General features: G+C 38.3%; 1 protein-coding gene and 1 pseudogene across 4 annotated transcripts in view; one reads left to right on the top strand and one right to left on the bottom strand.

Annotated features, from left to right (window-relative positions):
- Positions 1–295: 295 nt before the first annotated feature.
- Positions 296–24,867, top strand: part of Gpr174 (G protein-coupled receptor 174) — a 40,894-nt gene continuing 16,322 nt past the window's right edge. For 2 of the 4 annotated variants that reach the window (XM_017318457.2, NM_001358747.1), the window contains exons 1-3: positions 296–534; positions 814–917; positions 13,300–13,381. The gene's annotated coding sequence lies outside the window, so the exon portion shown is untranslated. Of the gene's footprint in view, positions 535–813; positions 918–13,299; positions 13,386–24,867 lie in introns of all 4 variants that reach the window. The other 2 variants (NM_001177781.1, NM_001033251.5) reach the window with 2 other exon arrangements.
- Positions 23,569–24,380, bottom strand: Gm9208 (annotated as a pseudogene).

The raw sequence follows: 24,867 nt of genomic DNA on the forward strand, positions 1-24,867 counted from the left end.
CCGTATACTTAGAGAAATGTCCATTTAAATACTGAAACAAAAGTGCAGAGCTGGGGAAAGGCATCATACTGAAGGTTGTGTTGGTCTGGTATCTATAAAAGGGACCAGAAGGCACCTAGCTTCTTCTGCAAATGACTCAGTTAACAGTCTCAGTGTTATCTCAGACTCAAAGCTCAGTGCAACCACAAAACTAGAAGACAATTCTGTGTGACCCTATAATTAGAAAGGAGTGTTTCTTCTGCTAAATATGAAGCTTTGCAGGCACTATGTTCAGCCTGTTGAATAGCCTTGTATCATTAATGAGAAAGGAGAGAGAGAGAGAGAGAGAGAGAGAGAGGGAGAGAGAGAGAGAGAGAGAGAGAGAGAGAGAGAGAGAGAGAGAGAGAGAGAGAGAGAGGAGGGAGGAAAGGGGAAGGGAGGGAGAGAGAGATCTGCTCACCCACTTGAAAACGGAAATCTTCAATGTATTCAGAACAGCTTGCATATTTCACTCTGACAACTCACTACCATATTTTCCAACATGGTAGTGGTTTGGTAATCCTGAACTTTTTTAAACCTGCCTTTTCCCCTTTTCCCTTCATCATTTTTCTATTGTTACATCTCTCTCTCTTCTCTCTCTCTCTCTTCTCTCTCTCTCTCTCTCTCTCTCTCTCTCTCTCTCTCTCTCTCTCTCTCTCTCTCTCTCTCCTTCCCTCCCTTCCTCCCTCCCTCCCTTTCTTCCTCCCTCCCTCCCCCTCTTTCCCTCTTCCTCCCTCTTCTCCTTCACTGCTTTTTTGGGGGAGAGTAAATGAAGATTGGATTGGTTGTTTTCAGAAAACGGAGCTGGATCAATGCACAGATCAGTAGCATCCTCATTGGAGTGGCTGTCACATGAATTCTTTGGAGACTTCTGGAGAAAAGAGAAAGAAACTGAAACGGTAGGCTCCAAATTGTTAATGAATAATTAGCTCTGATATGCCTTTCACCCTTGATATCTAGAATTGGACAGTTGGCACCAGGTTCTAGCTAATCTGTCAGATCTAAATAGTTATGAATATAATGAATTTGGACCATCCACAAAGGTCATTTTCTTGGAATTTGCACAAGCAAAAATAATTATATGATTGTCTGCTTCAGGTGGGAAGAAGAATATAGCTTCAAACTTGGTAAAATGTAAGTTTGAAATGGAATATTTCTTTGTGTAATAATGTATTTAGCACAACTGATACCAGACAAAATAGGACTATAAATATTTGTAATTTAACCTAGCTTGCATTAAGAAAGATTACTTGCAGAAACATACGGGGATATTTTCATCTATATTTTGCTATAATATTTTGGTGATGTTTTTTCTTAAACTGTTGAAAGATAAAAAATAGTTGATTCATTGCCTCTTTCAAAATGCTTTCGAAAATGATAAGTACAGTATCTCAAGATGTTAAGCAGCATGAATTCATTCTCCTCTCTGTGTGAGTTACATATTTTTATTGTAGAAGTAAAGTATAGTTATAAGTAACTTTAGAGAGATTCTACTATCAAAAGAGCAGTCTAGAAGAAAAGATGTATTTATAAAGTGAGAGGAGGAAAATAAGAAACACAAACAGGCACAGCTTTTCTGCTTCTTTTAGATAAACTATACTTATCAGAGCAACACTAGTACAATAAAAACAACAAAAAGGGTTTAATTTATATTTCTGATCAGTATAATTGAATTAACTTGTTTTCTACAAAATGTAAGTGCGTTGCTTATAAATTTTTTTGTTTATTTTTTTCTTGATTGGAAATATAAAGAAAGATGCCTTGTGACTTTAGACAAATATGAAGCTATCACTGGTATACAACTATTAGGAGCTGTATCCAGAGATTTAAAAATAAATAAATAAAAGGTGAATTCCTATCTGAGGTGAGGGAAGGGATGCAGAGGAATGTGGAATATGACCAAGGATTGGACCCCAAATAGGTATCTGCTTGCTTTGCTGTAAAGATTGAGGTTCTTTGATTTGCTTTTATACTGGTGTGATCTTCCATGGAAGTAAAGTTATAATGTTATTGAACAAGCAAAAGTGGCTACTTCAGAGAGCTTTAGTCATTCAGCCGAGAATATTTCTTTCCTCCAGCTTTTGTAAACTTCAGCTATTCAGGAAATGCATCCATCTTATAGAAATAATTGAAACTCGTTAGCCTAAGCAGACATTATGCTAGCCACATTGCTGAATATTCATAAAAGCCGTTCTCTGAGAAGTTTGTGTTCATTGCAGAAATTTCATTTTGCTCTTGAGTAAACATGTTCTTCCTTTTTCTGTTTGCAGTAATCTTATTATGGTAAATGCATCAAATGCATTTATTCTGGTGGGGGACAGTGCAATATGGTGCTGGGTATTGTACTGGCAGAAAAAAACTCTCAAGAAACAAAAATGAGACACTACCTGTTCCAAAATGCTTACTTTTACCAGAAGACTCATGAATTTAACTCTCTTTCTGCTGGGCAGCTGAAATTGATGGGAGAAAATAGTATGTATTTTCTCTTTTGCTGATATTGTGCTCTCTCTTCTCATATCAATCAGATTACAAAAAGCAGAAATAGAATTTAACTCCTTTCTGTGACTACTATGCAGTCCTGTGAAATGGAGTGCAAACCATCCAATCTCTCTTACCTATTAAAATGTATTTCCAGCCAGGTGTGGTGGCGCACACCTTTAATCCTAGCACTCGGGAGGCAGAGGCAGGCGGATTTCTGAGTTCGAGGCCAGCCTGGTCTACAAAGTGAGTTCCAAGACAACCAGAGTTATACAGAGAAACCCTGTCTCTAAAAAAGAAAAACAAAACAAACAAATAAAATGTATTTCCCTTTATGACTAGTTTCTCAAAAATCAGCCTCCTAGGAAAAGAATAAAAATGCACTGGAATCTGGCCATTTGTAGGAACTAGTGGTTCTTCTTTGTGTTTTGAGATGTAAAGTTGCTTATATTTTACCACTGGAAAAACTGAAGCTCAAAAGGATTGAAGTAACTCAGCCAAGTGCTTCTTTACTTTAACAGAGACAAGGCTAAATTCTAGGTTTCTCAGCAGCTCATCCAGTGCACACTTCACTCCTTCCTGATGCCTCACAGACTCATGCATTATTCATCTGGAAATCTTAAAAGATGTCATTTAGAAATCACTCAAGAACCTCTCAATACCATGATGTACTTCAGGCTTCTCCCAAGGGCTCTGCTGGTAAAACAGACTATTTTGTTGGGCTTTACCACTATTTCCTTGTGAAATAGGAAAGAACTATTCCTACTCTTGCTATGTATAAAAGCCATTACAAAATACAAATTGATACTAAGTGCTGAAAGAAAACAATAATGCACATATGGCCATATGTCTGATGTGTATGCACTTTATCTAGTATCTGAGAAATTATGTGTTCTATACAGAAGGGAAAGGAAATATCCAGGAAGTTATAGGCATGAGATATAAGCATTCCAAAGTTGGGGAGGTAGTGAATGTTTCTGTATATCTACCTGGCTAAGACAAGAACATGAGAAGACTGAATAATTACAGTACTTGTTAAGACATAAATCCAAAAGAGAGCACTCTAATTTGTTGTTTGATTGTTATTAATATTTATCATACTCCCAGGCACCATTTCGGATATAAAAATTGAAGTCAGTTTTCTTGGTATAGTCTTTGTAAGCCAAGTGAAAGAGGGTAGTGTGCTTCTCTGGCAGCATTTTTATGTACAACCACAGCTACATTTGCATTAGCCAAAAACCAAGATGCAAATAGAGTGTCTGCAAAAAAAGGAGTGTAAGATGTTAACCAAAATCAAGTCTGTACAAACTCTAGAAACTTGGAAATAGATAAGGAACTTTACTAACTTGTATTATTTAGTAAGGAAGTTCAGGTTGATTTATTGCCTCGTTACTTGTGGGTTATATAGAAGCACTCTGTATTCTCAGAGCAAGAACATGGCCTTCTAATTCAAGGTCAGCTTGCATCTTCAGCAGCACAGTTATTTTCTCACTGAAAACATAAAATATATGTCAGGGGCTTCCACCAAGTAAAAGAAAAAAGCAGTCACTCAATTCTTTTTTGTAATTTTTTAAATTTAAAAATATTAATGTATCCATACAATAAAAATATTATTAAATCGTATTCTTTGCCCTCCCCCAAGTTTTCCCAGTTCCTCCCCACCTCCCAACCCTCCCAATTCATTTCCTATTTTTTTTGGCAACTTATTTGCTTCTCCAAAGGACTTTTGTTCAGTATACAATACACATGGGAGACATCAGAATTTAGCAACAGATGAACATAGTTTATAATTACAAACACTTAAAATTATTTTATGTTTAATGTGACAGACCAGATACAAATACTTTTTTTTAACAAATACTTTTTAAAAGCTAATGGTGGTTTATTGTGAAATGTTTCTTATACGTAAGTTTTTTTGTGTGTGTGTGTGTTATAAAATGATTCTCAGTGAAAGACAATGGTAAGGAGAATGGTTTAGTACTTGGAGAATTTGCTCTCTTGTTAATGATACTAAGTGACTTATAAAGTACTATTCTTAAATGTCTAGACTCTTTTGGGTTAAACAATGTGCTATAAACATGAATAGCATGGGATGGATAGTCTAATTTTTAGATATGATTTTACAATTAAATATTGTTGCCACGAAATTTGAGAAGAAAATGTTCATAGGGCGAAGCTTTTGAACTTCTGCTTTAATATATATTTGTCTTAATCCCTTTAATTCTTAAATCAAAGGTATTATTTAATTATACTGGAAAATATGTTTATTTGGACTTTATTCTCATATGTCTGTGATGATGGCACCTTAATTCTACATTATCAAGTAACTTTTGGCTCGAGTCTATCTTTTTAATTATTTCATCTTTTAATGCTGACGTATTCTGATTGTGAAGGCACCATAGACATCTCTTTCTTCCATGGTAAATCAAGATAAATCTAAGACAGGGTTATTTTTCATCATGCCATGGGATTCTGTACAACAATAACTTCAGCCAATTTGTCTAGTATCAGCTTGTTTGAGGAAGAGCTACCAAGAAAAGAGATGGCTGATTTTATTCTTAAGAATAGGTACAGCTCACATCAAGGCACCTGCAGCGGTAACTCTTTCTTCTATTAAACACTATGACCTTTAAACATTAGCAAAACTGAAAAGAAAAATCTACCTAGATGAAGCAGTATGAGTATGACAGTCTAGTTTTGAAGTGGCAAGTCTAGATAAGTAATATAGGATTGGAACATACAGTATTCTGAGCAGGTTCCCATACCTTGGGTTTAGGGCTTCCTTCCTTGTCTCTGACAATCTGGTAAAATGGTATTTTTGGTTGTAGAAAGTAGTGTGAACATCCCTCAGTGTAAACTCTAAGAAGATACTTAGGAATCTGCAGAGGGAACCAAACTGTTCTTTTATAGTTGGTGTAGAGTTCCTTCCAAGAATTTCATAAATCCATTGTTTTTAATAGCTGAGTAGTACTCCATTGTGTAAGTGTAACACATTTTCTGTATCCATTCTTCTGTTGAGGGACATCTGGGTTCTTTCCAGCTTTTGGCTATTATAAATAAGGCTGCTATGAACATAGTGGAACATGTGTTCTTATTACCAGTTGGAACATCTTCTGGATATATACCCAGGAGAGGTATTGCTGGATCTTCCAGTAGTATTATGTGCAATTTTCTGAGGAACCTCCAGACTGACTTCCAGAATGGTTGTACAAGTTTGCAATCCCAACAGCAGAGGAGGAGTGTCCTTCTTTCCCCACATCCTTACCAGCATCTGCTGTTACCTGAATTTTTGATCTTAGCCATTCTGACTGGTGTGAGGTGGAATCTCAAGGTTGTTTTGATTTGCATTTCCCTGATGATTAAGGATGTTTAACATTTTTTCAGGTGCTTCTCAGCCATTCAGTATTCCTCAGTTGAGAATTCTTTGTTTAGCTCTGAACCCCATTTTTAATGGGGTTATTTGAAGTTCTGGAGTCCATCTTCTTGAGCTCTTTGTATATATTGGATATTAGTCCCCTATCAGATTCAGGATTGGCAAAAATCCTTTCCCAATCTGTTGGTGGCCTTTTTGTCATATTGACAATGTCTTTTGCCTTACAGAAGCTTTGTAATTTTATGAGGTCCCATTTGTCAATTCTTGATCTTACAGAGCAAGCCATTGCTGTTCTGTTTAGGAATTCTTCCCCTGTGCCCATATCTTCGAGGCTTTTCCCTACTTTCTCCTCTACTAATTTCAGTGTCTCTGGTCTTATGTGGAGGTCTTTGATCCACTTACATTTGAGCTTTGTACAAGGAGATAAGAATGGATCAATTCATATTCTTCTCTTATCTAGAGAAAAATCACAGAGAAAATTTAAATCTTCCTGACTTTGGGGAAATCATTAAATTTGAAAATTTTGTGACATTGTCCAATAAGCAAGAGATATTAAATTTGATTACCCTAGGTTATAAATCATTTTCTGACTGGGATGTGGGCCAATAACATTTGGCTAAAGTAAAACCACAGGTCAAGTGAATATGTGCCATGTGTATGCATGCTGGCTCCTCCAAAATGCTCTGGTACCACCATTATGCAAAATGGCTTGGATATGCTGAATGTAGATGCAATTTTTCTTTCCCTGATTAATTTAGTGACCTCTATTTATAGACATGAATATGAACATGGAACTATTTACACACAGATACAAATTCAATGCCAAGGCACCCCAGTATGTAGTATTGTATGAAGCTACCTTAACAATTTAAAGTCTAATAGTATTATCTGCATAAGTTATTTCATTTGCCATGTTTGACCAAAGAAGATGAAATGCCCTTTTTTAAGTAGTGCTAATCAGTTCATTATATTTTTCTGTAAAACTCCAGGGAATTAGCTAAAACAAATTTATTTTATTTTCATGTCTAAAAGTTGGTTCCCAACATAAAACTTTTATTTTATCCAGGCTTTTTTTCCCCTGTGGAGCTAAAATTAAATTTGGTAAGAAGATCATTATGATGCCTAAGAATTAGAGGGAAGACAGGGTCACCCATGAAGAGAACTAGGGTAAAAGCAAAACAACAACCATGAAAAGAAAAAAAAAGAGCTTTAATTGGATCAATCTCAATTTTATTGCACTAACTTCTTGATGTCTAAGGAGAATTCTGAGTTTTTGCTCATTGTCTCTCCCCTCAGCTCTAGCTGCTTTTTTTTCCATTTTTTATTAGGTATTTAGCTCATTTACATTTCCAATGCTATACCAAAAGTCCCCCATACCCACCCACCCCCACTCCCCTACCCACCCACTCCCCCTTTTTGGCCCTGGCATTCCCCTGTACTGGGGCATACAAAGTTTGCGTGTCCAATGGGCCTCTCTTTCCATCTTTTGATACATATGCAGCTAGAGTCAAGAGCTCCGGGGTACTGGTTAGTTTATAATGTTGTTCCACCTATAGGGTTGCTTTGTATGCTCCCTCTGACAAATGGAAAACATTCTGAACTTTGCCAAGCAAGGTTGCTTAGGGTTTGGGAAGCATCTGAGTTCCCTACTCCTAATAACTCTGTATACAGGCAAACATTTTACCAGGTTAAGACTATTCTCAAGCTTTGATTGTTTTCCTAAAAAAATATAACCCCATGCTCACATATGTTTCCAATAATAATTTTGGGTTAAATTCTTGAATTTTTATGCAGTTATTCAGAATCTAGGATTCAGCAGACCATTGGAGCCTATCTACTACTGGTCCTGAATTATATCTTGGATTCTTAATCATCAAAAGCTAATATATCGCTTCTTTATTGCACAGTACAATGAACTAAAAATAATTGGGGAATCTATATTACATTTTTATACTCTATTATTTTTGTCCATTTTAGAAATAAAGGAATATATGCTAAAGATGTCAAAAGTTGCCTGAATTTAAGCAATTGTCTTGGCCCTGTTACTTTTTCTGAAAAATCACTTTATTGAAGTATGATTGGTATTTGAAAATTGTATGCATTTGGATTCCAAACCAAGTTCTTTGGGGGTTAAAGCTCTTTCCATTACTCTGTTGTCTCCATGTATGTAAACAGCCCAGATTTGCTATCTTGTTTGGGCCCTTTCACTTGGGGATCAAGTACATTCATACCGTAGGTAATAAAATGTACAAACAATTTCAAAACACAGTCCCTTTAGGCTATGTGAATTGGTAAGTGTAGATATCATATACATAAAGGATGAACAAAATGGAAATTTTCTCAATTCTTTTCAATCACACTTTATGGTGTGTTCATTTTTCCTGGGTAAAATGAGTAAGAAAGGGGAACACATAACAAACTCTTATCCTATTGGAGCATAGTTGAATGGGGCTGATAAGCTACACATATGAGTATATAAATGAGATTTATGACACCTTTTGCCACAAACAGTGTTAATACACTCTTTTTAAAATGCAAACTTTTTTTAAATTACTGTCTTCAATGAAGCTGGGATTATGTGAAAAAATAATTTATATACAGGACATTAGAAACTTTCATAAACCTTGGTTTGCTTGTCCCTAATCTATGACATGCTAGGGTTTAAGAGCAAAGGCCCTAAATTATAGCTATGATACTCTGTGAGATATTAGAATAAAATATGTGGTTCTATATATAAACTAATACTAACATTAGGGAAACGTCTACAATAAACTCTCTACTCCAAGCTCCTCTAAATAGAGCCCAGGGACCAGTTTAATTTTTGCATGTACTGGTTTTATGTTCTCCTGTTAAACTCCGTGCATGCTAATGCTTAAGAATTGGAGGGAAAATATACTCTTCCATGAAGAGAACCAGGGTTAAACAACGGCCATGAAAGGAGACAGTACAGTCAATTTTGTGCCTGTGAGTAAATTGTTGCATTAGCAGTAAAGAACTGAGTTGCCTGTTTCAGGCTCATAGCAGAGTCTATGAGTATATTAGGGAAAGAAATAACTGGACTCTAACAAACATAGTTAATTTTAGGAACTCGTTATGGGAGTCATCTTGTCAGCTCTGAGCTCAGAGGTTAAAACAATACTGCACAATACAAGAAAAATGTTTTAGGTAGTCCCCTCTCCTTATAAATTAGTCTCAGTCATTTCCCCATGCTCTCATTGTTTTCTACCTAAGAAGAAACGAGGAAGAGTCTTGCAATATCAATTTCTGAAAAGTTTTATAACTTTAATAACCATTGCTGGTGTTTTAAGTCATGACTTGTGGCTGACTAGGAGTGTGAATGTGAATGTAAATGCTGGCTTCCTCATTTCTCACTTGCTCTGCATAAACAGTGTGAGTGAGGGCACTTCTCTTTTGAAAATGGATAACTATTATGCTGAAATGCACAGACATTTTGCAAAACTTGTCAAAGCTCCCCTGTACAGTTCTACAAATAACCATGTTATTGCCTTGCAATTACACTGGGAAAATTGACTTTCAGACTCACCTGCCTTTTAGTTGACAGATTCTTTTCTTCAGCACACAGAAGCACTATGCTCGATGAAGCTTGCAGCATGAAATGCTTTTGCAGTTAAATCAATGTCTTTTGACATGCCTTGTGATTGCTCAACTACTTTAAAATTTATTTTGAGCATATACCCTAAAACAGTGGCAATTTTCTATAAGTCTTCCTGTATCACCTATTCAATTTAGAAATAGATTTTGCATTTTTCTGTGACTTTTGGGTCACTGCTGTGAGGCAATATGTTTTACAGGGTAGGTATACATTGTGGATGACATCTAACATTCTGACTTGGTTTGTAAATATGGTTATTATTCATTTTACCACTGCACTCTTTTCTTGGTCAGTTGTTCAGCAGTTTGTAGCATCAGAAAAACAGTAGAGTCTCAATTCTGGTTTTGAGTGCCAATGAAATGGATGAATTAATGAAAAGAATGTGCTCATATCGGTGCTCCTCTCTTGGGGAATGGAGGGATAGGGAGTTGATGAGAGGAATACATTGTTGTTTGTTCTGTACAACATACGAAATATCAGCTTCCAGGATATTGAAGAAAGTAGGGGGACACTGAGTTTTGGTGGATTGTATGTGGTTGTCTGATTTACAGAATTAAAATCTCTTAATAATGTAAACATTACCTTCAAGTTATTTGATGACTGAAGAGAAAGATGAATGTCTATACACAGTATATACTGGAAAAAAAGATATGAGGTGAAGCACAGAATAGGGGCTTCTGTATTAAGACAGGTTCCAACTCTGGCTTTGCCATTAACTCATTAGATAGTAAACGATGAGTCCGTTAAGATAACTGCTTCAGATATCTTGTTTTTAATGCTAAGACATTAATATATTTTAACATGTTAGCAGCAAGGTTTTAATAAATATTAAAGTCTAATGTAAAATTCTTAATATTATCTGTTTTGGTAATAAATGAGAAATCACAATAATATTTGCTGATATATTATCTGTATCACCAACAGGAATATCATGGTAAAGATGCTACCCAGAGTGTTGCCTGTATATGAGGTGGCTCATCTGGAAAGGTTTTGTTTATGACACACAGAACTGAAGCTGTCTATCATCTGTCTTTCCATGGAAATGTTCCTAAATCCATAGTGATTTCCATAAGTTACTTAAGTAACTGTTGAGAAATAAGTGCATGCTCTCTGTGAAGGTCATGGAGACTGCCTTCAGTTCTACCATTAATGCGCAGTTTAAATTCATTCATGAAATTACAGTAGATATAACTTTAAAAGTAAAAACACTGGTTCTAAGCAGATGAAAAGGAAGTTAGAAATGAACAAAAGCTCTGATCCCTGTTTCTAGTTTGTTATGTGAAAAGGGCAAACCAACCCTGCTTAGCTTTGTTGAGTAAAAATGTGAATTTTCTCCCCTATCGCCTATGACTGATAACTTTGAATTTAGAGGCCTCCGGTGATGCATTTTTTTTTCACTTATCCTTTTATGGGGTTCTTTAACCTTGTCATCTTCTTTAAAAGACGAAATATTTTTTGGCTGTTTACTACATAGCCCAGGCTTGTCTCAAGTTTGTGATTCTCCTACTTCTACCTCCTGAGTTTATATTCCATGTCTCTGTCACCACATGCAGCCCAACAAAACATTCAAATCTAGAACAACAGCAACAGCAACAAAATAAAACAAAGAAAAAAACAAGACCTTTAGTCATTGTTTTTTATTTTCACTGCGATTTTTACTTAGTTTTTCCAAAGCATTTATAGAGACTCTTCTGTCTTTCTAGAATCCTGTTTTATAAATGACAGAGACAAAAGAAAGGACTGACAGTATTTATTAAGCACCCATTGGTGGTAAGCCATGCATCACTGAATTTTACTTGAGAGATCTCATGCAATCTTTTTTTAAATTTAATTTTATTTTTAATTTACTTTTTTACACTCCATATTCCATTCCCCACTCCTCCCATTCACCTTCCAACTGCTCCACATCCCACACCTCCTCCCTCACCCCCAATCCCACCTGACTTCTAAACTCCCTGGGGCATCCAGTCTCTTGAGGGTTAGGTGCATCCTCTCTGAATGAACACAGACCCGGAAGTCCTCTACTGTATGTCTGCTGGGGGCCTCAGATCAGCTGGTGTATGCTGTCTGTTTGGTGGTCCAGTGTTCGAGAGATCTTGGGGGGGGGGTCCAGATTAATTGAGACTGCAGGTCCTGCTACAGGGTCCCCCTTCTCCTCAGCTTCTTCTATCCTTTCCTAATCCAACAACAGAGGTCAGCTGATTCTGTCCATTGGTTGGGTGCAAATATCTGCATATAACTCTTTCAGCTGCTTGTTGGGTCTTTCAGAGAGCAGTCATGATAGATCTCTTTTTGTGAGCACTCCATAGCCTCAGTAATAGTGTCAGACCTTGGGACCTCCCCTTGAGCTGAATCCCACTTTGGGCCTGTTGCTGAACTTTCTTTTCCTCAGGCTTCTCTCCATTTTCCTCCCTGTAATTCTTTCAGACAGGAATAATTATGGGTCAGAGTTGTGATTGGGGGATGGCGACCCCATCCCTTACTTGATGTCCTATCTTCCTGCTGGAGGTAGGCTCTGTAAATTCCCTCTCCCTACTGTCTGATATTTCATCTAAAGTCCCTCCCTTTGAGTCCTGGGAATCTCTCACCTCCTAGGTCTCTAGTGCATTCTGGGGGGAGGTGGCCCCCCCAACCTCCTATTTCCCCGAGGTTGCCTGTTTACATTCTTTCTGCTGGCCCTCAGAGATTCAGTCCTTTTCCCTCACTCAATTCCATATCAGGTTCCCCTCTCCCCAGCACTCCTCCCCAACCCCATCCACTTTCCCTCCCAGGTCCCTCACTCACTCACCGAAGAGAGAAGAAAGAGAGATCTCATGCAATCTTAATGATCCATTCTACAAGTGGAAACTAGCACACCATTTGCTCTCCAGCTATTTTTCATGCCATCCCAAATTGTTAGACCCTTCTCAACATGTACAGTGCTATTTGATGGTTGACAGGTAATCCTGCTTCTTCTAACCCAGACACATTCTCTCTCTTTGTGTTCTTTTCTGTTGGTCTTCTACCAAGTTTATTTCTCAAATTTATATATACATCTTTATATCTTGCCCTCTTGACTTACTAAATAAAAATTTGCATCTGCCATTTGTTCAACTTAAAAGTATAATGTATAACAAATACCTGTAGTATTTTCACTTTATTAGGAGATTCCTGGACACACAGTGCTTATAAGAATGAGATGTGTAATAGGATATTTCAGATGAGTTGGCAAACCTGGGCAGGGGCTCACTAGATAAAAAGTGCAATGCAGGAATATGGGGTGTATTCATTGATGTCCATACTCATCCCAAATAGAAGCAACCTGTAAGCATGACAGGAGCTCATATGAGACAGCTTTGTGAAGAAATTCAGCTTCTAAAAATGACTAGGTTCACAACCAGTGGCCAGCTCAGTCTCCTTCCTCAGGTGTTTTCTAAGAAGTGAGACAACTGCAGTCAGGACAACCTCTAAGAAGACTGCTGACAGAGAAAAAGAAAGCTGCTTCACTCCAATAATGCTGGGAGTTTGACTAGAGACTGTGGGATTTTTCTAGGATAACTCATCAAAGTTGAGAGCATCTTGTGACCAGGGAGTGACTTGTGAGGCCTGCCAGTGGCATTCCTATCTTCTCTCACTCTTTTCCAAGGCTGTCAGGTTAAGTGAGATGTCAGATGGTAAAAGGACAGCTACACACTCTACTTTTACAACCACTAAAGGATAGATGCAACTATCAGCTCATTTCTTTTTGCCGCTGGTAATCCATTTTGGTGTCTCATTTTGTACAGCTGCTTAAATTTCCTAGTTATCCATGTTAAACATGATTTTATATTTTTTTCAGGCATGAATGAAATAATCAGCCCTGTTATCACAGTATCTGCAGGGGACCCGAATAAGAACTTCTATCAGCGCTGGATAAAACAGTAGGTACTTAAACATTATCAACCTTCCCCCAAATATTACTCTTTCACCCAAAGGTAACTGGGCCTCTGTTAGCTACCTGCTGCTTGTTTGCTGTTTTATATAGTAACCTATGAAGATTATAACAGTGAAACGATGTAGTCTTGCATCACATAAAAGAATTTGTTTGCTAGAGGATTTGGTAAATTGTGTTATTATAATTTTTCCCTTTTTGGTAATATTAGAACTTAGAAAGACTACAATTCATAATTAATCTACTTTTAATGGCTATATAGATTAGACATTGTGTCCATTGTCAATATTTCTGATATTATAAAACATATTGCATTATAATATTTCTTACATTTATTGTTGGTTTTTCAAGCCTCTTAAATCAAAGGGGAGTACTTAAGTCATTTTATTCTAGTCTTGTCTCTATTTTTTTTTTGTGAGCTGTTCATCTCATAGTTTTCAAAAAGAAACTAGAAAATCAGGGTACCTAGCCTTTACATTTGAAAGTAAATGTATGTAATGGTTATATAAACATTTTCAACATTAGATACCATATACATACATACATACATACACACACACACACATATAGGCTGTGTGTGTGTGTGTGTGTGTCTATGTGTCAGTGTCTCTGTGTATATCTCACCCACCACACACTGGACTCTCTGCATAGACACAATAAATAGAATAACAGTAGTATATTGAGAAAGAATATGACTTTTTCCGAGATGGAAAATTATAGTGAGCAGCAGAAAGTTGCATAAGTATTATGCAGGTGTTTACTCACTTGTCAACAAATCTCTAGTTGGACACATATTAGAATGGTGCTGTTATTCTAGAGAATTCTTAGAATTATATTACTCAATCACTAACATAGATATGTAATCACTGTTAAGAGATATGCCTAGTGCTTGTGGTTTTAAACTAAAAAAAAACATGATAAGTAATAGGTGGGTTTTTGATTGTTTGTGGTTTATCTTTTGTTTATTGTTTTTGTAAATAGAAAGACTCCATTACTCCACAAAGAATAATAGGCATTGAGATGGACCAAAATTTGGTATACACATGTATGCATGAAGTAACCACAGAGTAAAAAGTGAATAAATAAATCATGAGCAAAATAACTGCATAGGGAAATTAAACATGGGTGTACTGTGCCACTGATATGCCATGGTGAAACAAATTATATTCTTAACCATGAGGTTAGGTGTTTAATAACCAATATTACTACTATAGTATGCATGTATTCTGCATGTGAAAGTTGCTATTTAATGCAATTTATTTCAATATGTATTCAATTTTGGGCATCAGAAGCCATGTGCAGGTTGCTGGACCCATTCTTTCTAGTTGCATATTATCCTAAATTATCCTATTAACCTTTTTCCTCAGAGATTTCCTTTATATCCTTCTTTTTCTTTTATTTATTTATTTATTTATTTATTTATTTATTTATTTATTCACTTTACATCCTGATCACTGTCCCCCTCCTGGCCACCCCCTCCCACAATCCTTCCCACATCCTCCCTCCCATTCTCCTCTGCGTGGGTGGGGCCTGCTGAGTATCTCCCTGCCCACCTGGCACTTCAAGTCTCTGCAAGGCTAGGCCCATCCTTTGAGGGGTTTTCTAATATAGTAGAAATGAGTATAACAAAAGACAGGAGAAATAAAATTAGGCACCTATCCACAATAGTAACACTCCTATATTACCAAAATATGTCACGTGATAAAATAGCCTATGCAGCAAAAGACATGCATCTATAATCAAAAGTAACCATCTATGAACTCAAAAGAAGTATTATATGTGTATTGAATGTAATAATGGATGGAAGTGCTGGATGATCTTTGTATTTTTGAGGAAATATATAATTCTCTTAAATAGTGAGAAATTCAAATAGTTCTTTGAAAATATAATACAGTGTTTTTTTCATATTCACACAACATTCAACTTTTCCCTGATTTATTCCCCTTCCTTACATACCTATCTTTATGTCAAAAATAAACACCCTTCAAGATAAATTTGTGGTGCCCAAATATGCTTGATTATGTGGTGTTTCACTGGAGAGTGGTCAACTTACCGGTGCCTACATTCTTAGAAAAAACTTCTTTTCCAGAAGCTAATAATTGCCTGTAATTCTATGTCTTTTAGTGGGATTGTGTTCCCTATACCCTGCTTGATGCTAGGATTTTACCTAAGGCTAACATAGGTTGTGGTAAAAGTACTATAAAGTGCATGTAAATAGCTGCTCTACTGTGTTTAGAAGATAATGTTTGTTGTAATTAACCAATCCAGGCTTTTATCCTCTTTCCTCTGATGCTTCCACAATGATTGCTGACTCTCTGGATGGAGATTTGTGATATATATTTCCCCATGAGACCAAAAATTCTGCAATCTGTTATTCTATGGTTGTTGGCCATTTTGAGTTATCTGTGATAGTCATCATCTTCAAATAAAAGCTTCTCTGATGATGGTTGGGAAATTTATTAATTTATGGGTCATTAGGTATTAGGTCAGCATTTTTTTCTTTTTCCAATTTTTTATTAGGTATTTTCTTCACTTACATTTCAAATGCTATCCCGAAAGTCTCCTATACTCTCCTCCCCTCCCCCGCTCTCGTACCCACCCACTCCCACTTCTTGGCCTTGGTGTTCCCCTGTACTGGGGCATATAAAGTTTGCAAGACCAAGGGGCCTCTCTTCCCAATGATGGCTGATTAGGCCATCTTCTGCTACATATGCAGCTAGAGACATGAGCTCTGGGGGTACTGGTTAGTTCATATTGTTGTTCCACCCATGGGGTTGCAGACCCCTTCAGCTCCTTGGGTACTTTCTTTAGCTCCTCCATTGGGGGCTCTGTGTTCCATCCAATAGCTGACTGTGAGCACTCACTTATGTGTTTGCCAGGCACTGGCATAGCCTCACAAAAGACAGCTATTATCAGGGTCCTTTCAACAAAATCTTGCTGGCGTAGGCAATAGTGTCTGCGTTTGGTCGCTGATTATGGGATGGATCCCCTGGTGGGGCAGTCTCTGGATGGTCCATCCTTTTGTCTCAGCTCCAAACTTTGTCTCTGTAACTCCTTCCATGAGTGTTTTGTTCCCAATTCTAAGGAGGAATGAAGTATCCACACTTTGGACTTCGTTCTTCTTGAGTTTCATATGTTTTGCAAATTGTATCTTGGGTATTCTAAATTTCTGGGCTAATATCCACTTATCAGTGAGTACATATAATTTACTAGCTTACCCATTTAGCATCTTAAATCTGGTAGGCTTCCCCTAGGGTCTTTGATTTATATTGCTATAGGATCTTAACCTGATAATAGTGCCAGATATATGTGCTTTATCTCACAGGGAAGGCCTCAAGTCCAATCAGAAAGTTGGTGTTTTCTCCCATGATGTTGGTAACTTTATTACATCAGTGTGCATGTCCTCCCAAACCAATCATTATTGTAGTTTACAGGAGTCACAACTGGCTAAGACTGATTATTATATCTTTGTCTGATATCTTGTATAGTACCATGAAAGCTAGCCAGTAGAGGTGAAGTTTCCAGGTTAATAGCAGCTTGATATTTCCATGTCTGATGTGATACCTTCAGCAATACTGTCTTACCTTTAAGTTCTAGAGGGTAACCAAGAACAAAGGCAAGGGGATTGCAATTTTTGGTGGTCTATTAGACACCAGTGTCGAACAACTATCCTCTAGTAGAGAAATTGAGAGAGAGAGACAGAGACAGAGACAGAGACAGAGATTGTAAGAGGGCAACTACTAGAGGCTAACAAATAAAAATGCCGATAATAATTATGACTTACCTCTTTTGTAGTTGGTAACACATGCATTTTATATATATATATGTATATATATATATATACATATACATACACACACACACACACAGACACACACACACACACACACACACACACACATATATATATATATATATATATATATATATATATATATATATATATGGTTTCCATGTGTTTTGGAAAAGATATTTGATACTACTCATCCATTTCCATACTCTTATCCTAACCTCTATCACTTAACCCAATATTAGCCCTCTCTGTCCCAATATTCCCTTTTAACCATTTATAACAGTTTATTCTATCTCTCCTGCCTGCAAAGCCTTTATCCATAGCTCCTTAATAAGGGGTAGTCCTAGTGAAGCACACATATCTAAAAGAAAGCACATTATATATGTCTTTCTGGGTTTGTGTTCCCTCACTTAGAATGATTTTTGGAGCTCCATTCACTTACTTGATATTTCACAATTTTATATTTCTTAATAGCCGAGTAACAGATAAATATGTAAATATACCACAGTTTCGTTATCTATTCTTCAGTTGATAGACGACCAGACTATTTTAATCTCATGGCTATTGTGAACAGAACAACAATTAACACGGCCAAGTGTCTCTACAGTAAAACATGGAGTCCTTTGGGCATATGCCTAAGAGTGGTATAGATGAATCATGTATAGATCTATTTCTGTTATTTTGAGGAATCATCACACTGATTCCTACAGTGGCTATACTAGTTTGCAATCCCATCAGTGTGAATAAGTACCTTTCCTCGTCTCACATCAGGATCATCATCTATCCTTTTCTTTTTCTTTTTTTCTTTTTATTAATTAGGTATTTTCTTCATTTACATTTCAAATGCTATCCCAAAAGTCCCCCATACCCTCCCCACCCCCACTCCCTTACCCACCCATTCCCACTTATTGGCCCTGGAATTGCCCTGTACAGAGGCATATAAAGTTTGCAAGACTAAGGGGCCTCTCTTCCCATATGCAGCTAGAGACACGAGCTTAGGGGGTACTGGTTAGTTCATACTGTTGTTCCACCTATAGGGTTGCAGACCCCATTAGCTCCTTGGGTACTTTCTCTGGCTCCTCCATTGGGGACCCTGTGATCCATCCAATAGCTGACTGTGAGCACCCAGTTCTGTGTTTGCCAGGCCCTGGCATAGTCTCACAAGAGACAGCTATATCAGGGTCCTTTCAGCAAAATCTTGCTAGTGTATGCAATAGTGTCTGGGTTTGGTGGCTGATTATGGGATGGATCCCCGGGTGGCATAGTCTCTGGATGGTCCATCCTTTCGTCTTAGTTCCAAACTTTGTCTCTGTAACTCCTTCCATGGGTAATTTGTTCCCTATTCTAAGGAGGAATGAAGTATCCACACTTTGGTCTTCCTTCTTCTTGATTTTCTTGTGTTTTGCAGATTGTATCTTGGGTATTCTAAGTTTCTGGGCTAATATCCACTTATCAGTGAGTGCATATCAAGTGACTTCTTTTGTGATTGGGTTACCTCACTAAAGATGATATCCTCCGGATACATCCATTTGCCCAAGAATTTCATAAATTCATTGTTTTTAACAGCTGAGTAGTACTCCATTGTGCAAATGTACCACATTTTCTGTATCCATTCCTCTGTTGAGGGACATCTGGGTTCTTTCCAACTTTTGTCTATTATAAATAAGGCTGCTATGAATGTAGTGGAGCATGTGTTGTTATTACCTCTTAGAACATCTTCTGGATATATGCCCAGGAGAGGTATTGCTGGATCCTCCCGTAGTACTATGTCCAATTTTCTGAGGAACCACCAGACTGATTTCCAGAGTGGTTGTACCAGCTTGTAATGCCACCAGCAATGGAGGAGTGTTCCTCTTTCTCCACATCCTTGCCAGCATCTGCTGTCACCTGAATATTTCATCTTAGCCATTCTGACTGGTGTGAGGTGGAATCTCAACGTTGTTTTGATTTGTATTTCCCTGATGATTAAGGATGTTGAACATTTTTTCAGGTGCTTCTCAGCCATTCATAATTCCTCAGTTGAGAATCTTTGTTTAGCTCTGGACCCAATTTTTTAATGGGGTTATTTGAATTTCTGGAGTCTAGCTTCTTGAGTTCTTTGTATATATTGGATATTAGTTCCCTATCAGATTTAGGATTGGTAAAAATCCTTTCCCAATCTGTTGGTGGCCTTTTTGTCATATTGACAGTGTCTTTTGCCTTACAGAAGCTTTGCAATTTTGTGAGATGCTGTTTGTCAATTTTTGATCTTATAGCACAAGCCATTGCTATTCTATTTAGGAATGTTTCCCCTGTGTCCATGTATTTTAGGCTTTCAGTATACTTGATCCCCCTGCCCCATTCCCCTCCTCATTCCCATGCTTACCCAGTTCTGTCTCTCCCATCTCCTTTGATATCTATGTTAGTTCCCTTTCTGAGAAATATTCAAGCATCCTCCTTTGGACCCTCGTTGATATTTATCTTCTTTAGATCTGTGAATTGAAGTGTGGTTACTTGTGCTTTATGGATCCACTTATAAGCAAGAACATACCTTGTATGACCTTTTGGGTCTGGGTTACCTTAATCAGGATGACATTTTGTAGTTCCATCTATTTGCCTAGGATGTCCTAATTTTTAATAGCTAAATAGTATTCCATTATGTAAATGAACCACATTTTTTTGTCCATTTTTCAGTTGAGGAGCATCTGTTGTTTCCAGCTTCTGGCTATTATGAATAAAAGCTGCTATGAACATAGTGGAGCACATACCCTTGTGGGATGTTTGAGCATCTTTTGTGTGTATAACCAGGAGTAAACACTCCTGGTTACCAGTTGGTTAGCTAGGTCTTTTTTTTTTTATTATGTATTTTCTTCAATTACATTTCCAATGCTATCCCAAAAGTCCCCCACACCCTCCGCCCCCACACTCCCCTACCCACCCATTCCCATTTTTCGGCCCTGGCGTTCCCCTGTACTGGGGCATATAAAGTTTGCCTAACCAATGGGCCTCTCTTTCCAGTGATGGCCGACTAGGCCATCTTTTGATACATATGCAGCTAGAGTCAAGTGCTCTGGGGTACTGGTTAGTTCATAATGTTGTTCCACCGATAGGGTTGCAGATCTCTTTAGCTCCTTGGATACTTTCACTAGCTCCTCCACTGGGGGTCCTGTGATCCATCCAATAGTTGACTGTGAGCATCCACTTCTGTGTTTGCTAGGCCCCGGCCTAGTCTCACAAGGGACAGCTATATCACGGTCCTTGCAACAAAGGCTTGCTAGTGTATGCAATGGTATCATCGTTTGGAGGCTAATTATGGGATGGATCCCTGGATATGGCAGTCTCTAGATGGTCCATCCTTTTGTCTCAGCTCCAAACTTTGTCTCTGTTACTCTTTCCATGGGTGATTGTTTCCAATTCTAAGAAGGAGCAAAGTGTCCACACTTTGGTCTTCGTTCTTCTTCAGTTTCATATGTTTTGCATATTGTACCTTATATCTCGCTATACTAAGTTTCTGGGTTAATATCCACTTATCAGCGAGTACATTTCATTTGAATTCTTTTGTGATTGGGTTACCTCACTCAGGATGATGCCCTCCAGGTCCAACCATTTGCCTAGGAATTTCATAAATTCATTCTTTTTAATAGCTGAGTAGCACTCCATTGTGTAAATGTACCACATTTTTTGTATCCATTCCTCTGTTGAGGGGCATCTGGATTCTTTCCAGCTTCTGGCTATTATAAATAAGGCTGCTATGAACATAGTGGAGCATGTGTTCTTCTTACCGGTTGGGACATCTTCTGGATATATGCCCAGGAGAGGTATTGCGGGATCCTCCAGTAGTACTATGTCCAATTTTCTGAGGGACCGCCAGACTGATTTCCAGAGTGGTTGTACAAGCTTGCAATCCCACCAACAATTGAGGAGTGTTCCTCTTTCTCCACATCCTCGCCAGCATCTGCTGTCACCTGAATTTTTGATCTTAGCCATTCTGACTGGTGTGAGATGGAATCTCAGGGTTAGGGCTTGAGGTAGAACTATTTCCAATTTTCTGAGAAATCTCCAAATTGTTTTCCAGAGTGGTTGTACAAATTTCCACTCCTACCAACAAAGAAGGAATATTCACTCTTTTTTTTTTTTTTTTTCAATTTTAGCCTTAGTTGTCCTGACTGGGCTAAAATGAAAACTCAAAGTACTTTTGCCTTGCAGTTTTCTAATGACTATGGGTGTTGAACATTTTTCAAATGTTCCTCAGTCTTTTGTGTTACAACTTTTTCTGAACTCTTTATTTAGTTCTATAATGAAAATTTTAATACGGGTTGCTTGTTTTCTTGTTTTTTCCCCTTTTTGGGTTCTTTATGTATTCTAGATACTACCCCTCTACTGATTATAAAGCTGGTAAGATTTTTTCCCCATTCTAGAGAGTTCCTCATCACCTGAGTGATGGTGCTCTTCTCTGTGAAGCCACTTCTTTTGTTTCATGAAGTCCCATTCATTGTTTGTCTTAATGCTTGTGTTCTCAGGATCCTGCCTTCTTGTGCCCCTACCTGGAAAACTTCTTTAAGTAGAAATTCAACTCACACTTATAATTCTAACTATCCTCACCAATTGTTTCCATCCTTAGCTGGTAGAAACTAGATTTCTAGTTCCTGAGCTTTATGTCTTGTAGCCAGCTCCACCCATGCCAGTTGCATGTACCTGATTCCTTCTCAAGGCAGACACTTGACTAGTATAGACAATTACGCCCATTTCCACTACAGGAGGACCTCCCTCTTCAGGGATGATCATTAGACTTATATACCAGTAACTCCACTCACCCTTGTGATCTTCATTTTTCTTATGATAGCTATGAAAATCACTAATCAATATACAGCTTCTTACTTAAGAGAATACTCAAGAAATGTTTTTAAAACTGAATAGAAACATAATCTAGCAAATCATAAAACACTTTTTTTTTATTTTCAATCATGTTTACAGTCCAGTCATACCCCTCCAGTTCTCTGACAGTTCCTCCTCTTCTGTCTTAAAGAGGATGTCCTCACCCCACCTCACCCCACTCCCACCCCATGAGACTTCTCCACTTCCTGGGGCCTCGAGTTTCTCTAGGGTTAGGTGCATCTTCTCTTACTGAGGCCAGACCAGGCAGTCCTCTGCTGTATATGTGTTGGGCGCCTCTGGCCAGCTGGTATTTGCTGCCTGGTTGGTGGTTCAATGTCTGAGAGATCCTAGGGGTTCAGATTAATTGAGACTGCTGGTCTTCCTATAGGGTTGACATCCTACTCAGCTTCTTCCAGCTTTTCCCTAATTCAACCACAGGGGGCAGCTGCTTCTGTCCATTGGATGGGTATAAATATCTGCATCTGCTTCTTTCAACTGGTTGTTGGGTCTTTTGGAGGGCAGTCATGATAGGGCCCTCTGTGTGCATACCATAGCATCAGTAATAGTGTCAGGTCTTGTAGTCTCCCCTTAAGATGGGTCCCAATTTGGGCTGGTCTTGGACTTCCTTTTCCTCCATCTCTTCTCCATTTTTGTCCCCGCAGTTCTTTTAGACAGGAATAATTCTGGGTCAGAGTTGCTGACTGTGGGATGGCAACACTATCCCTCTACTTGATACCCTGTCTTTCTACTGGAGGTGGATTCTACAAGTTCCCTCTCCCTACTATTGGGCATTTTTATCTAAGGTCTCTCCCTTTGAGTCCTTAGAGTCTCCCACCTCCTAGGTCTCTGGTACATTCTATAGAGTCTCCCCACCTCCCATCTCTCAAGGTTGCATATTTCCACTAATTCTGCTGGCCCTCAGGGCTTTACTCTTGTTATCCCCTGCCGCAATACCTGATCATGTTCCCTCTTCCTCTCCCCTTCCCATTCCCTTCTTCCACCCTGGTCCCTCCCTCCCTCTGGCCCCCATGATTGCTTTCTTTTCCCTCCCAAGTGGAACTGAAACAAGAAACTACTTTTTTGATATGGGTCACTGATCCTTTTATTTTACATGTAGCACCACTGGAGAGTCTTGTTTGTGGCCACCCCAGAGATTACACAATACACTAGCTGGGAAGTAAGGTGACAGAAACAGTGATGGGGACCAAACACATGATTAAATGCTGGGGTTTCCATCAGGGCTTCAGGTGGTCAGACCTGGTTTCAGAAATCTAAGAAAGCAGTGACATGGGAAGGATAAACACTGGGCTGGCCTTAAGATACCTCTGTGACAGATATCAGGCACAAGAAGATTCTAAGCAGCTAGTGGCTCTAAGCATCTCCAGCCCATGCTTTACATGGTCAGGGACTTCATGAAGGACCTGTTGGCAACTTTGGCCTTGCTGCCCAGCTCTTCATTGATTCTAAGGATTTGATTGTATCTGACCAAGTCAGATCAGCAAGGGGCATCATTCTTGATCTGCCTAGTGCTAGCTAGTTGAGTATGATATGCTGGAGTTATTAGAAGACTTGAAGTTCAGATCATTCTTGACAGGTCTATAGAACTCAGAGGCAGCCACATTCATTCCAATGACAACCTGGTCGGTATAGCTAGCCATCTTCAGCAGCTCTAGTCTTCTTTCTTCAGGATCTTAGGTACTAATGCACCCATATCACCCACATTGGTTTTATCTTCATTCTTCTAATATCTCTGCTTGATGATGTTCTTCAGGTTGTGGTAAATCTCTGCTCCAATGAGCATTGCTTCCAAGAAATAAGATACCCCACAGGGAGGATCATGAATTGTTACATGGCCAGCTTGTTGGCAGCAGGAGAATCACCACTGATCACATTAAAAGCTGGGACCAGCATGGTGACTTCCTGGTTGCCAGCCAGGTCAGCAATTTCGATGGTAAAGGAGTACCTCATTTCCCATGGCAGCAGAATTGCAAACAGCCACAGACACTCCCATGATGCCATTTGCACCAAATTTTGATTTATTTTCACTGCACTCCATCTTGATCATCAGTTTGTCTTTCTCTTGTTCCACAAAAATTTAGTTGTTTTTGCTAAGCAGAGCAGGTGCGATAGTTTCATTGATGGGCTTAATAGCCTTTGAGCTACCCCTCACTGTGTAGTGATTCTTATCCTCATAGAGTTCTATTATCTCATAGACACCAGTGGAAGCACCACTAGGCACAGCCAATCAGAAGCGAACCATAAAGGTATAAAGATCAACCTTAACAGTGGAATTGCTGACAGAGTCAAAGATTTCTCTGGCATGGATCTTGAGAATACTCATGGTGGATTTCTGGCCATTGGATCTTCCAACAGGAAAGAAACAGGATTCTGCAGACACTGAAAAGAGTGTTAAGGAGAGTTGTGCATGCTGCATTTCCTGAGCTGCTCTCAAAAAAATCCCATTTTGAATGGAGAGTTAGATGAAATTCATGACAGAAAGAAAATAAAAATTAAACTCATACAAAATCTGACACTCATGGTACTAGTGTTCTTCTTTTTAGGGCTTTCAAGGAAGCAGAGTTAGAATGCATTGCTATTAAGTGTTAAAAGGATACAGATAACAGAGCAGGATAGATAAAACTGGGATGGGGAACTGAGCAAGGAGTATAAGGAGGACTAAATAACAATATGGAAGAGAAATGTTACCATATTAGATAAATTTAGGGTTGATAAGTCTTTTAAATAATCTTATGGTTGCTGTCTATTTGTTTTAATTTTATGTAATCAGTCAGTGAGTGCTTATATAAATGATGACAAGAAAGATGTAG

Source organism: Mus musculus, chromosome X, assembly GCF_000001635.26.
Source record: "Mus musculus strain C57BL/6J chromosome X, GRCm38.p6 C57BL/6J".
NCBI lineage: Eukaryota > Metazoa > Chordata > Mammalia > Rodentia > Muridae > Mus > Mus musculus.